Source organism: Ictidomys tridecemlineatus, chromosome Y, assembly GCF_052094955.1.
Source record: "Ictidomys tridecemlineatus isolate mIctTri1 chromosome Y, mIctTri1.hap1, whole genome shotgun sequence".
In the NCBI taxonomy this organism is placed as follows: domain Eukaryota; kingdom Metazoa; phylum Chordata; class Mammalia; order Rodentia; family Sciuridae; genus Ictidomys; species Ictidomys tridecemlineatus.
In genome coordinates, this window is record NC_135494.1 from 14,830,541 (window position 1) to 14,844,631 (window position 14,091).

The window sequence follows — 14,091 nt, forward strand, 5'->3', positions numbered from 1 at the left end:
ATAAACGTTGATATAGCTGCGTCCCTGTAGTATGCTGTTTTTAAGTCCTTTGGGTATAGACCGAGGAGAGGGATAGCTGGGTCAAATAGTGGTTCCATTCCAAGTTTTCCAAAGAATCTCCACGCTGCTTTCCATTTTGGCTGCACCAATTTGCAAGTCCCACCAGCAATGTATGAGTGTACTTTTTTCCTCACATCCTCGCCAACACTTATTGTTATATCTTCATAATAGCTGCCATTCTGACTGGAGTGAGATGAACTCTTAGAGTAGTTGTGATTTGCATTTCTCTAATTGCTAGAGATGTTGAACATTTTTTCATATATTTGTTGATTAATTGTATATCATGTTCTAAGAAGAGTCAGTTCAATTTCTTGGCCCATTTATTGATTGGGTTATTTGTTTTTTTGGTGTTAATATTTTTGAGTTCTTAATATATCCTAGAAATTAGTGCTTTATCTGATGTGCATGTGGGAAAAATTTGCTCCCCAAATCTAGGCTCTCTATTCACTTCACTGATTGTTTCTTTGAAGAAGCTTTTTAGTTTGAATCCATCACATTTATTGATTCTGGATTTTAATTCTTGTGCTATAGAAGTCTTATTAAGGAAGTTGGGGCCTAATCAGACATGATGGAGATTTGGGCCTACTTTTTATTCTAAAAGGCACAGTGTCTCTAGTTTAATTCCTAGGTCCTTGATCCATTTTGATTTGAGTTTTGTGCATGGTGAGAGATAGGGGTTTAATTTCATTTTGTTGCATATGGATTTCCAGTTCTCCCAGCACTATTTGTTGAAGAGGCTATCTTTTCTCCAAAGCATGTTTTTGGCCCCTTTGTCTAATATAAGATAACTGTAGTTATGTGTAGCTTGTTTCTGTGTCCTCTATTCTGTACCATTGTTTTTCCAGTCTGTTTTGGTGCCAATACCATTTTGTTTTTGTTGCTATTGCTCTATAGCATAGTTTAAGGTCTGGTATAGTGATGCCACCTACTTCACTCTTCTTGCTAAAGATTGCTTTAGCTATTCTGGGTCTCTTATTTTTCTAGATGAGAAATAGATCTTCTGGTCTTTTCTATTCACTTAGTGAACACAGGTTCTACTTCCGGATCCCCTATGCTGGGGATACAAGTGAAATTCTGGGGGTGGGTGGGTGGGAAGTGATATGAAAAATAAGTACCTACACACAGAAAAAGGCAAGATACCTTCCTTACCTAGTGCTAAATGTTATGAAAATAAAGCATGAAGCACAAATAAAGCAAAATAATTCACTGGAGCAACTGCTGAGGAAACACTTCAGCCAGGTGTCACTGAAGGCCTCCTGAGAAGGGTGTTTAATCCCAGAACTGACCGAGGAGTGGGAATCAGGCCCCAGATAGGAGGTCCCCAGGAGCAGGGGGGATGGGAGGGAGCCCCTAGGCTACAATAGGAGAGACGTTCAAGACATGCAGAGCCTTCTAGAACATTCCATGTACAGTGGAATCCACTGGAAGATTTTAGTCTTAAACGTTCTTTGAGACTTTTTGTCTGGACTTTTCACTAAATTCTTCATGCAGGTGCAAGGAGCCATGATGACAGAGCCCCAGAAACTAAACACTCACACTGCGGAGCTGCACGTTTGGGTCACCTGGGGAATTTATGAAATCCTGGTGCCTGAGCAACTCAATCCTAATTGTGGATGGGGTCCAGAACTCGTATTTGGTCTAATATTTGTGAGTGATTTAGTGCACCACCAGAGCTGAGGACTGCCAAGCGTGTGGGAAACGTGGCCTCAGCTGAGGGTGGTCAGGGAGAGCCTGACTCTCAGGGCGAGGGTTCCAGAAATCCCGGGATAGTACGAGAGTGCTAATTTGGGGGTGGGCGGGCTGACTTTTGCTCTGGTGGGCTGTGAAGGGAGAAGGAGAAAGCAGACTGCAAAGTGCTGGGTATTATGAGAAAGAGCTGGCTGTGTTTGAGAAGTGACACACGGGAAGGAACACAGAACTGTTTTTATTACTTTGGAGGAAAAGGAGGTACAGAAAAGGTGCAGAGGGGAGTCAGGGTGGAAGCCTGATCTGTGGAGGCGGATCTGGAGCATTGGGAGGCTCACTCTGGTGGCCCCTCATGGACCTGTCCTGCCTTCAGGCATCCCACTCTACCTGGCCTCTTAGCTACCTCTCTTCCAGAAGCTTCCAGGAGAAGCAGCTGCCTACACCCCGAGGCCAAGGGACAGGCTCCTGCGTCTCACCAGCTGCCTTCCATGGGCACCCCCTGGCAGGTGCCAGGCTTCCTGTGGGTGAATCTGCACTGCAAATCCAACCCCAAACCGCTCAGGCCGCAGGGAATTTATAGGCTCAAATGGCAGAAGAGTTTAGGGGTGTGGTTTCTGGTGGTCTAGTTCCTGAAGCCAATCGCTGTGGGAGGGGAATACAGGGCTCTGATTGGTCGAACCAGAGTCACATTGGACCAATGGGAGCAGTGGCTGGTGTGGCGGGGTGTCTTACAAAGAGAAGAGCTCAACCCAGAGACAGCAGCAGTTCACCAGAAGACAGTCATCACGGACTGTAACACCCAAGTGAGGGCCAAGGGTGCTGGCGTGACCCAAGCCAGCCAACATGCCCTGCGAGGTCTCGTCATACCCAGGAAGAACGCAGAGCTGACCATCTTCTTTGTCCCGTTGGTGGATTTGAGTAGCTGTGGGTTGAGCTTGAAGATTTCGAGGAACACCGTGGCCACTGCCTCAGGTTGGTTGAGGGACGGCCAACGATGTTGGCCAATAGTTGCAGGTGACCCAACTTCTCCAGTGACACGCATACTAGAAAATGCCTGGCTGTCTTGCTTGCTTCCCCCGCGAAGCCTCCTCCTCCAGGTGAGTCCTTGCTCCAAGGTAGGCCCATCTTAGTGACAAGGAGTAAAAGGTGATTTGTAGACATTTCTTTTTTCCCCTTCAACATGGATTTTCTTTTCCAGAGCAGTTTTACATTCAGCAAATTTGAGCAAAGAGTACAGACTTCCCACAGGATCCCTGCCCCACCAACTCCCCCACAGGAGGTTACGTGTGTTAGGATTGATGAACCTACAGCGATGCATTGTTACCACCCAAAGTTCATGGTTCGCATTACGGTCCATGACGGTGGCACTCTGAGGGCTTAGGTAGACCCAGGATGGCAGGCATCACCATTATAGTATCACAAAAGAGTGGTTTCCACTGCCCTCAAAATCCTCTGTGCCCTCTTTACCCTGTCTGTTCCTCCAGAGGGCTCTCCCCTTTCCCTCTGGCAACCATTGGAACTTTTTTTTTTAACTGTCTCCACAGTTTTGCCTTTTAGTTGAAATGCAGTATATAGTCTTAAGATTTGCTTCATTCACTTAACAATGTGCACTTAAACTTCATCCACCTCTTTTTGTGGCCTCTTTTTAGTACTAAGAAATATTTTATTGTCTAGATGAACCACAGTTTACTTATCCTGAGGACATCTTGTTAGCTTTCAAGTTTTGGCAATTATGAATAAAGTTGCGAACATCATTTTCAGGTTTTTATGTAGATACACATTTTTAACCCCTCTAGGTCAATACCAAAGAGTGCAGTTGCTGGATTGTACAGTAAGAATATGTTTAGTTTTGTAAGAAACTGCCCAACCGCCTGTCTACTAGTTTGCAGTTTGCCCCAGGAATTAATACAAGAGAGTTCTGGCTGCTCCACAGCTCCATCAGTACTTTGTACTGTCAGCGTTCTGGGTTTTGACCATTCTAATAGGTGCCCAGTGATGTCTCTTTATTGTTTTAATTTGTAATTCTCTGATGACATCTGATGTGGAGCATCTTTTAATATGCTTGTTTGCCATTTTTAGTGAGTTATCTGATCAGGCCTTTGACCCACAGGCTGCACCAAAAGGTTTGTTTTCTTACCAAGTTCATTTTAAGAATTCTCTGTATATTCTGAGTAGCAATCCTTTATTAAAATGTCTTTTGCAAAGTTTTCTCAATCTGTGGCTTGTCTTCATTCTCTTGAAGCAGACAGTTGAGCTAGTGCCTTTCTCTTGGTCCTAAACAGTAGAAATCTTTGTCTCCAGGGCTAGAGTGATGGCCATGTGGTGCGAATACCAATGGAGAGCCCCGGCACTGGACTGGCTAATGGTGGGTTTTTATTGAGCTAGCAAGAAGAGGAAGCAAGGCTCAGCAACTAGAATCACCAGATGAGAGTGCACTCAAGGTCGTGAGCAGGGAGCAGCTTCTGGAGGTGACAGCACCACGGACATGGGCTGGGCAGGTCTGGATGGCTGTAAGAATGTCCAGTCGGGGCTGATCATTAAGGGCTCAAGCTGTCATTATTGATAAAGCCCTTACTGCTGGAATCTCTCTGATTGGAATCAATGGGCTCAGATTGGAAAGAAAAATGCTGAATTCTTTTTTTTTCTGCTAATATTTGTGAATCCAGATCTGTGATCAAATATCAAGAAAAAATTAAGAGATTTCAACTTGGATCAGACAGCATCATGAACAAGCCGCCTTATTGAGCCTCCTCAGTTCTGAGTTTCAAGCCAAATATAAAAGGAAGAGAGGGGGGAAAGACAGTGACAGAAAGAAGGATGGGAAGAGAGTAAAAAGAGAAAGGCGAGAAGGGGAAATCAAGCAAGCAGGGAAGCAGGAAACGAGGAAAGTTTGCTATTATGGGCTTTCCAGATGGCTTAAAATTGAAGACATTCTGGGGTGGAGCTCAGCAGCAGAGCACTTGCCTACCATGCTTGGGGCCCTGGGGTTCCACCCCAAGGCCTGCAAAAGAAAAAAAAATGAAGAAGGCAATCACAGCAGGAAAAACTTAGCCGGCTCCTTCTCACCTCCTACCTGCCTGCTTGGCTCGAAGTCATGCTCACCTCATTACCTGAGGAAGAGCAAGAGGCCCGGGCAGCCGGGACCTTGTCCAGGATCCACACGGTGAGCTCAGGACATTGTGCCTCTTCTACCTAAAAGCTTACAGAATTGGCTTCTTGGACATGATATAATTAGAACCTCATATAGAAAGCAAAAGTCATTAACAGCAGAACAAAGATGACTGCAAATGGACCTACAGAATCAGGGAAAGAAGGAGCTGGAAGCAGGTGACTTAGTTTCCACAATGCAGGCAACAGGGCAGTTTCACAACCACCCTGACATCCTGGAAGGCTTGTGGAGGAGAACTAACCCTCAAGGCACAGGAGCTCACAAGGGAAAGAAAAAACAGAACGAATGAGAATATAATCTTACGTTTATAAAAAGCAGTACCTTTTTCAAAACAATCATGGGTAAAGCTACTGTCCTTGCCAATTTGTCTCAGGTTGGGAAAGAAGTACAGGACACAAGTAGAGCTGGCAGAGGGGCTGATGGACCCTAGCCCTTGCCCAGTGCCCTCCTCATGCTGTCTGTCCCTTCAGAAGGGCCTCCACAGATATCTTTCCCCACTGTTTATTCTCCACTGGTGCCGGCCCTGCCTCTCTCATGGCCCTCAGCATCAGGAAGGATCCCTTTCCCCAGCAACTGTACCTTCTAAGTCAACATTTTTCATGCCTGACTTGTTGGTCCCCAGCCTTGCTGCTGGGAAGAGCCATCTGAAAACCTGGCCCTGGATCCCTGTGATCACTGGGGGCACCCAGGTGGTGAACTTTAAAAAGTCACAAGGTTATTCTGATGAGCGCTGAGGGCTGAGAACTTTCATGGCCCTGTGAGAGGGCCTATTCTATAATTCACAGTTGCCAGAGTTCAAGAATATTGAGGTTTCCTCAGGACTTTATATGAAGAGGTACTTAAAAAAAAGTTAAATACATTTTTATTTGATACATAATCATTGTACATATTTATGGGGTACTTTAATACATGCATACAAATATGCACAGAACAGATCAGGGTACTTGGCGTATCTATTACCTCAGACATTTACTTTTCCTAGGACCATTCAAACTCTCCTTTACTAGCTGTTTCCCCCCCCCCAGACACATGCACATATTTAGCTCAGTCACTTTGCAGCAGGTGTGGGGGTACGCACCTGTAATCCTAGAAACTCACAGGCAGCCTGAGAAAATTAGCACGATCCTATCCCAAAATTTAAAAACTGAAAGAGCCCTAAAGATGCAGCTTGGTAGGAGAATGCCACTGGACTCCAGTACCACAAAAAGGGAACAAAACAAAGCCAGAGAGAAATTCGTCACATTGCCAAGAGAGTGGATTAATATGATTGGCAATTCTTGAGTTTTAGCTATTTAAGAATGTATTTGCATCTGAGAGTCTAGGAAAGAAAACAGTGTCAGAGGGTGAATTCAATTTATAACAGTCAACATTTGTTAGATAAGCAAAAGACAATGCTGGATGATAGCTTGACCACATACTCTGAATTTCATTATGGTATATTTGAATTGGAGTAGTAAAATTCATACATTGAAAGTATATGACTTGATGTTTTAAAATAAACATAGGAAGGATTTGTAGGAAAAAATTATATAAAATATCTTCATCATCGCGTAACATTTTTACAATGTAGGTTCAGTTCTCTTTCCTCGTTCTTGACCTCAGGCAACCACTAATTGAACTGCTAGATTTTCACACAAATGTTAACTTACAATGTAAACTCTTTTGTCAATTAACATGCTTTTGCGATTTTTTGATGTTATATTCACCTGTAGTTTGTCCTCTCTTATTGGCAAGTAGTATTCCACTGAGTGTATAGACCATATTAATTTATCCATTTACTAGTTTATGGTCACTTAGGTTATTTCCATTTTTTTTTCTACTGCAAAAAATCTATGACTAAAATATTCACACACACAAAGTTTTATGAGAGTATATTTTTGTTCGCTTGGGAAAATACATAACAGTGTGATTCCTGGGTCACTAGCTGTTTTGAAATATTCGGTTTGTTGTTGCCAACCATAGTTACCCCACTGTGCTGCAAACACTGGAATTATTCCTCCTACCCGTGCGTATTCCAGAAGAACCCCGTGGCCATCAGCCCCCTGTCTCCATCCCCTTCTCACCCAGGCTCTGGTGACCACTCTCCCACTCTTCTCTTCTCCAAGACCAATGTTTCAGCTTCCATATGTGAAGGAGATGTGCGGTATGTGTATTGCATACTTTACTTATGTCACCTAATGTCCTCCAGTTCGTCCACTCTGCTGCAAATGAGAGGACTTTCTTTTTGTGGCTAATATTGTGTATGTACAACATGCTTTCCTGACTTGTCCATCTGCCAGTGAGCGCCTAGGTTGATTCCACATCTTGGCTGTGGTGAAGAGTTCTGCAGTAAACACAGGATGCCTTCTTGAGTTACACCCCAGGGTCTCATGCGGATGGGCTGAGGACTCCCTGCCTCTCACTGGGAGTCCTACCGAGAGCTCCTGGAGGTGGAAGCTGGGCATTGCTTTTGGTGGTTTCCTCGTCTTTTGCAGATGTGGTCAGAGTGCAGTATCAAGTTCTGCCACACACACACAAATGAACCTGCAAACAAAGAAAATGCATTGTTAAATAACTTCATCATCACAAATTAAAGGAACAAGGCATCAAACTCTCCGGAGATGATAGATAGACCAGAAATAAAACTAGCAACCAGAGAGCATGCAGGAAAGGCTAAAATAGGTAGCATTAATAAAGAAAAAGAGAAATACAATCCTACATGGAACACCTAACCAAGTAATTAAAATTGTTAGAAAATCAACAAATCAGTCAGCCCTTGCAAAAAAATAATGATAATTGTACCAGTAAAAAAAAAAAGAGTAAAAAAAAATGGAAACAGAAAGAAATATGAGCCCAAGAATGGAAACCAAGATTTGATTCTTTATTTAAAAGCATGACTGAAATAGTCTGGCTTGACCAACCAACAAAAGAGAAAGAGTATTATGAGAATATTAACTTGTTTTAAAAAGGCAATTATCATCATTTAAAAAGGCAGTCACCACATAGAAAAAACATTTTTTTCTTAATGTTATCTACTAGTTCGTGTAGCTATAACTGCTAAGAATGATTATGCAAATTAAAATAAGCCTCTTGAGAATCCAGACTGTTGGGAAGTCTGGCCTTGAGTCTTTAAAGGCACACTCTCCAGACCTCGAGGTGTGGGAGCAGGAAGACCAGAGCCTGGGACCCTGGTGCCACTGCCACTCCCCTCCTGCTGGCTACTCTCTGGCTTCCTGTCCAGTGGCTGCTGGCCTAGGGCCCCATGCTCTGAAAGAGGGTGGCCCAGTTGTGACCATGCCCACACAGTGCTGCTTCCAACAGTGGGCCCAGAGGACCAAGCCTCAACTCGTGTGCCTTTGGAGTGGACACCTACTCAAGCCAGAGCACTCGTCAGGGGAGTCCAGATTTCGTTGTCTTCTTTTAGAGAGTAGTGGGCTTTATTAATTTACTGGTGTGTAGACTGGATCTCACTGTAGACTTCAGGGCAGGTCTGGAATTTTTCTTAGTCTCTAGTTAGAGAAAACCTTACTCTTAAAATCATGGCCTTTTTGGGGGGAATCTAAATTAAATGCCCAGGATGATTAGCAAGATCTCTTCCTTCTAAATGGTCAGAATATCAAACCCTCCCAATATATGTGATCTCTGGGATCTCTGGCCAGCTCACAATGCTGTCCCCATCCCCGGTAGCTATTTTCTGCCAGGATTTTAGAATTTGGCCAAGATTCAAGGTGAATTAAAATGCAGTTTTCTGGGGATATTTCTCGGTCAGTTCCATCTGTCATATCTGCTTCCTCCTTTCAAACAGAGCACTATGCCCTGGGCTGAACTCCTAGAGCTGCTTTTTCGAAAACGACCCTAAGCAGGAACATGGGGTGGATGGAAGACTTACATTGAGTGTTTTTTTTTTTCTTTCTTTCTAGGATCACATTCCTCTATTGTCTGCTGCCCGGTGCCTGAAGAAGAGTTGCTTTAGCATCTTGTTCAATTTTATCGTTGATCAGAGAAGTAAGGTATGCTTGGCACCTTTCACCCCACTCTAGCAGGAACCAGAGAACTTGCTCCCAAGTCTCTTTATCACACATGTACAGTTATGCTCTCATAGAGATGGTAATTTTATCTGTTGGATGAGAATTCTGCCTTTTTACCTCTTTCTACAGAGGCTGGGTAAGGGATAGAAATTAGGAAAGAGGCTTGGATGGGGATTTTGTATGGGAAGGCATGTGCCTGGGCCAAGCACTACCTGGTTGTCCGCCCTATGGAAATGCTACCGTACTAGTTAGGCACCAGGTGCTGCATTGCCAGCTCCCACTCTATACACATAATTCCCAAATAGCAGTGCCTCCTGTCTTGAGGTTCCCCTGAGGTCTGTTTCCTTCGTGGACCCAGATATACAGTGATCACCATTGGCTTATACCAATTGGAGATGAGGACTCTCCAGGGCTGTACACTACCATCTAGTGGTCTGACAGTAACTGGGAAACAGCATTCCTCCCGGGGCTGCCCTTTGCTCTTTTAGGGAGACATAGGCCATGAATGGCTCATGCAGAAGAGCACAGCTCTGACCTGTGGGAGCGCCACTTCATTGTGGATCAGCAATAGCACTGAGGCTATTTAGACTGATTCCTTAGCCATAGTCCTTGTTTTCTGAGTTCAATGTGATCATCACCCATGTGTTAATGCTGCCAGCATTTTTTTTTAGTGATGGCCATTCTCTTCCTTGCTGTTTCTAATTTCTACATTGATTACGTGGGCTCTCAAGTTCCCCCCTTAGAATGGCATATTTGCATATTCTGTTTTATGTGCTTATCTTTGAGCTCCTGTCTCTGTGAACTAAGTTCTTATTCATTTACCTTAGCACCTAAGCTGGTTCTGAAGGCATTCCTTCAGTTGTTTGTGGCATTATCATCAGGGATGATTCGCCCCTGGAGCACACTGCCTTGACCCACAGGAACGACAGGAGCCCAGAAAAGAAATGTTTTTATTTCTTTCAAAGTCAGAAAAATAAATAATACCAAAAATATGACATTGAATCTACACTGGTGTTATATTAATATTTGTGCCAATGAGATCATAAAATATACTTTGAACACCATTTTTTATGGAGGAAGGACATTTTTATGTAGGAAGGAGTTCAAAAAGACAAAAATTCCCTGTGACCACAAAAGTCATAATGTGACCCTGGTTATTTTACTTAACAAATTAACATAAATTCCTTGGTATCACTTATCACCTGGATCCTAACTGAATGTCCCTGGCTGTGTTGGAGTTATCATTTCTAGCTGGTTTGTGGGGTTAACACCTTGTGCTTGGCTGGCAAGACTGTTGAGTCTCTAGGGTGCCCCTTCTTCCCCTGAGCCCCACGCTGATGCTGATGACCTTTTGCAGAAACGTTAGTTGCCTAGCCACTCTGGTTGTCTATAGCTACCTGTTTGATTCTTTGTAGTGGCATTTATTTTCTTTCTCCATTTTCTACGTTGCTTGTTAGGGAAGTTAGTTGTTCAGGCTTCGTATCTGCATGTTGAATGTTCAGGGCAAGGATATGTCAAAGGCAGGGTCGTATTGCTTTGTGTCTTGTTATTACAGAGGTGCCTAATGGCTGATGCCCCAACTATAGTGACGCTAAGATCAGCAAAGACATTCAGGTGGTGATGGATGATAATTAAATGCTTCAACTTTGCTGCTGGAGAATGCTCTTGTCTGGTCTTGAAAACCGTGATTTTCCTACTTTGTTCATTCTTGTTGTAGCAGTGTCCTCAACACTTGGGAAGATTTGTTCAGATGCTTCATACAGAAAAATCAGGATAAATGCTTATTTTTTCCTTTACACTGCTGACTTTCATATTAAGCAGTTGGTGAACTGGTTGCTTTTATTGCTGTTCAATGAACCTGAGTGTTTTCCTCTTTCTGCTGAAAACAGAAGCAATACAACCCAACAGCCATGCCTGTGCCGGAACCCAGGCACCCTGAGCAATCATCTCCAGGAGAGGAGCCAAGATTCCTTAAAGGTATGGTTCCAGGTCTGGGGCAGGAAGTACACAGGACAATGCCCAGACAACTTTCATGCCAGAAAGCTAGAAGTTATCAGAGTATGGACTCGAGTTGAAAGGACATAGGGTCTTACCACAGCAGACAGAAGGAACATCAGAAAAGACCTATGTAAAATGTTTTTCTGTGTACCAGAGATTGAACCCAGGGGTGCTTAACCACTGAGCTACATCTCCGGAACTTTTGGTTTTTATTTTATGACAGGGTCTTGCTAAGTTGCTTAGGGCCTTGCTAAGTGGCTGAGGCCGATCTCACACTTGCCTCAGCCTCAGCCTCCTGATTTGCTGGAATTACAGACAAAATGAAGTATTGATTAAAATAAACCAACCATATGAAATCTATGTGCTCACTATAGGGAGGGAGGGAGAGAGAGAGTAGAGGGAGAATAAAAAGTGCATATGCAACATTTTAGTTGTCTCCAAACTTCCTCTGCAGAAGCTTCTATATCACTTCCAGAATTGTGTAAGTGGTGCAGAAGCTTCTATATCACTTCCAGAATTGTGTAAGTGGTGCTGTTTTCAAACAGAATACACCAGTGAACTTGGAGGAAAGTGATACCATCATGGTGTAGTTTTTATTTTTACTTGTCTCATTTTGAGCCCTATTGAAAATTTTTTCTCAATTCAAAGTTTTTTTTCAATTATTTTCCTATGAACTTTCTGTGCATATATCTTTTAAATTTATTCAATGGCTACTTGGCCTGTTTCCTCCTAAATTTCTAAGAGTTATTTGTATATTAGGGACAGTAGTCCTTTTCTGTAATATAGGTTGCAAATACACTTTCCCACTTTCTCATTTTTTGATTGATTGTAGTCATTTTTGTTTGTTTGCCATGAAAAAATTTTTATTTTGTTTTTCATTAATGCAATTGAATGTATTTGTCTTTTAAAATTGCTTCTGGATGTTGTGTCATTAAATGGGTGATGTCTTGGATTTTTTTTCAATACATAGAATATTGTATTTACATAGAGTACAGTAAATATAAAAGATTGGAATATGAGCTGGGTGTGGTGGCAGTCGCCTGTATTCCCAGCCCCTCAAGAGGCTGAGGCAGGAGAACAGCAAGTTCAAAGCCAGCCTCAGAAACTTAGGCCTAAGCTACTCAGCCAGACCCTGTCTCAAAATAAACTATAAAAAGGGCTGGGGATGTGGCTTAGTGGTTGGGTGTCCCTGAGTTCAATCCGAGGTACCAAAAAAAAAGAAGATGAAATTGAACTATTTCCCCTTTTTATTGGTTCTTTTTAGTTACACATAACATTAAGGTTCATTTTGACGTAACTATAAAAGCTCAGAAGGTAGTTTGCTATAACTCAGTCCCTGCTTCTCTCCTCTCCCCCATCCTCTCCGGGGCTCCCCCCTCCTCTTCCCCTCCCACCTCCTGTCCCCCTCCCCCCTCCGCTCCCCCTCCCTCCTCCCCCTCCTCTCTCCTCTTCCCCCTTCCCCTCCCCTCCCCCCTCTTCCCTTCCCTCTGCTCCACTGATCTATTTACTTTTAGCTTTTTGCTAGTAGTCCCCAAAGCTAAAAGTAAATAGACTTTTCTGTTTACTTTTGGACTTCTTGATTTCCTGCCCCCCCACACCAGTGCATCTGTTGAGCCACCTGATGAAGACCAGGCATTTTGTGATCCCAGAGAAACAGGCAGCTGATGGCTGAGCTGGTCTGGCCTTGGGCTGCGTGGCGCCCACCCGGGGCCTGCGAGTCCTCCTGCCGGACAGACAATTCCCCAGAACATCTACAATGGAGGAGACCGCTTTGTGCCCAAACCTAAGACCAAGGAAGACCACTCCGTGGTGGCTGCGGGGTGCCGAGAAAGCAGGCCCAGCTCAGATCTCAGGAGTGACCACCACACTGGCTCCGCCTCCGACTGCAGTTCCATGCCTTTCACACGCCCCCGCCCCAATCAGGTTATGAGGATGCCCGACCGAGGATCACCTGCTTCCCACACTCTCATAGGCCCCCAGTCTTGAGGCTCCTGTCCTTTCTGGCTCTTAGTGAGACCACGGGTTCCCCTGCCCACTCCACTTGCACTGCCCTGTTCTGGTAGCCCAGGGGGCCGGGGAGTCCCAGGGGAAGGAGCAGGGCGGGGGTGGGAGTGCAGGTTCCAGGCTGCCAGGTGTGAGCAGAGGCACCCGGGCTTTGGCGCACCTTCCTAAATCCAGGTGTGGCTCTGACTCTGGCAGAGAAGGTCCACCCCAAAGCCTCTCCGATCTGTTCCCACTCATCCCTAGTGTCCCTTTCCACCAGGCATCAGCCAGGAGAGAACCCCAGGGAGGCCTGCAGGGCCCATTTGCTCTGCCCACGTCCGGTGCCCTAGGGAAAATCCTCCAGACTTGGGGTGGGCGTGGAGGGGGTTCTGCCAGCCGGGTGGTCGCCCAGCACCGCTTCCCCTCTGTTTGTTCCACTTGGAGTCCCCAGTTTCTTGATGTTTTTGTGTATTTATGTCCCTTTCCCTTTTTGATTGCTGTGAGTCAAGTTTTTATTGGTTTTAAATGTTGGCTCTCTAATTTTGTCAGCGCTGGGGAGGGGAATTCTGCAGTCTTGCCGCTTTCTGGTAAAGAAGGTGTCTCCGTCCCCCACCAGCTTCCTCCCTTAAAACACTTGGTGAGTAATCCTCTTCTTCACCTTTTCTGGAGATCCTGTAAGCTCTCCTTTCTTTTCAGGTGATCATTTTGGCAACAAACGTCATTTTTCCCCCTGCTAATGTATACTTCTTTCAGGTATTAAAACAGAATCAGGCTCTTGGTTGAATAAAGGAAATAAAAAATACCAGAAATTCATGGCAAAGGCATCTTCCTTTCACCTAGTGTGTAGGTTGGGGCTTACTGCAGTGGTGACCTGTGGTCATTCCTCAGAGTTTATGTCCATGCTACTCAATGTCCCATGTCAATGGGGACCTTTGCTCAGTGGTATGGGCAGCCCTATTTATAAAGGATTTTGTCATTGTCTTGAACAAAATTGTTTCCCCAGTGTCTTAGTCTGCTTTGTGCTGCTATAACAGAATACCACAGGCTGGGTGATTTATAAAGGAGGAATTTATGTTCTCACAGTTCTGAAGGCTGGGAGTTCAAGGTCAAGGGGCCACAGGTTCCGAGTCAGGTAAGGGCCCCCTATTTGCTTCCAAGGTGGCGTCCTGATGCTGTGTCTTCACAGAA

At 44.5% G+C, this 14,091-nt stretch overlaps 1 pseudogene across 1 annotated transcript in view; it reads left to right on the forward strand.

The window, feature by feature from the left end:
- LOC144372035 (E3 ubiquitin-protein ligase RNF217-like) overlaps positions 1-11,271 on the forward strand; it is a 105,538-nt pseudogene extending 94,267 nt beyond the window's left edge. The window contains exons 3-4 of the transcript XR_013432074.1: positions 8,815-8,904; positions 10,812-11,271. The product of XR_013432074.1 is annotated as an E3 ubiquitin-protein ligase RNF217-like (transcript). The remainder of the gene's footprint in view (positions 1-8,814; positions 8,905-10,811) is intronic.
- The last annotated feature ends 2,820 nt before the right edge of the window (positions 11,272-14,091 follow it).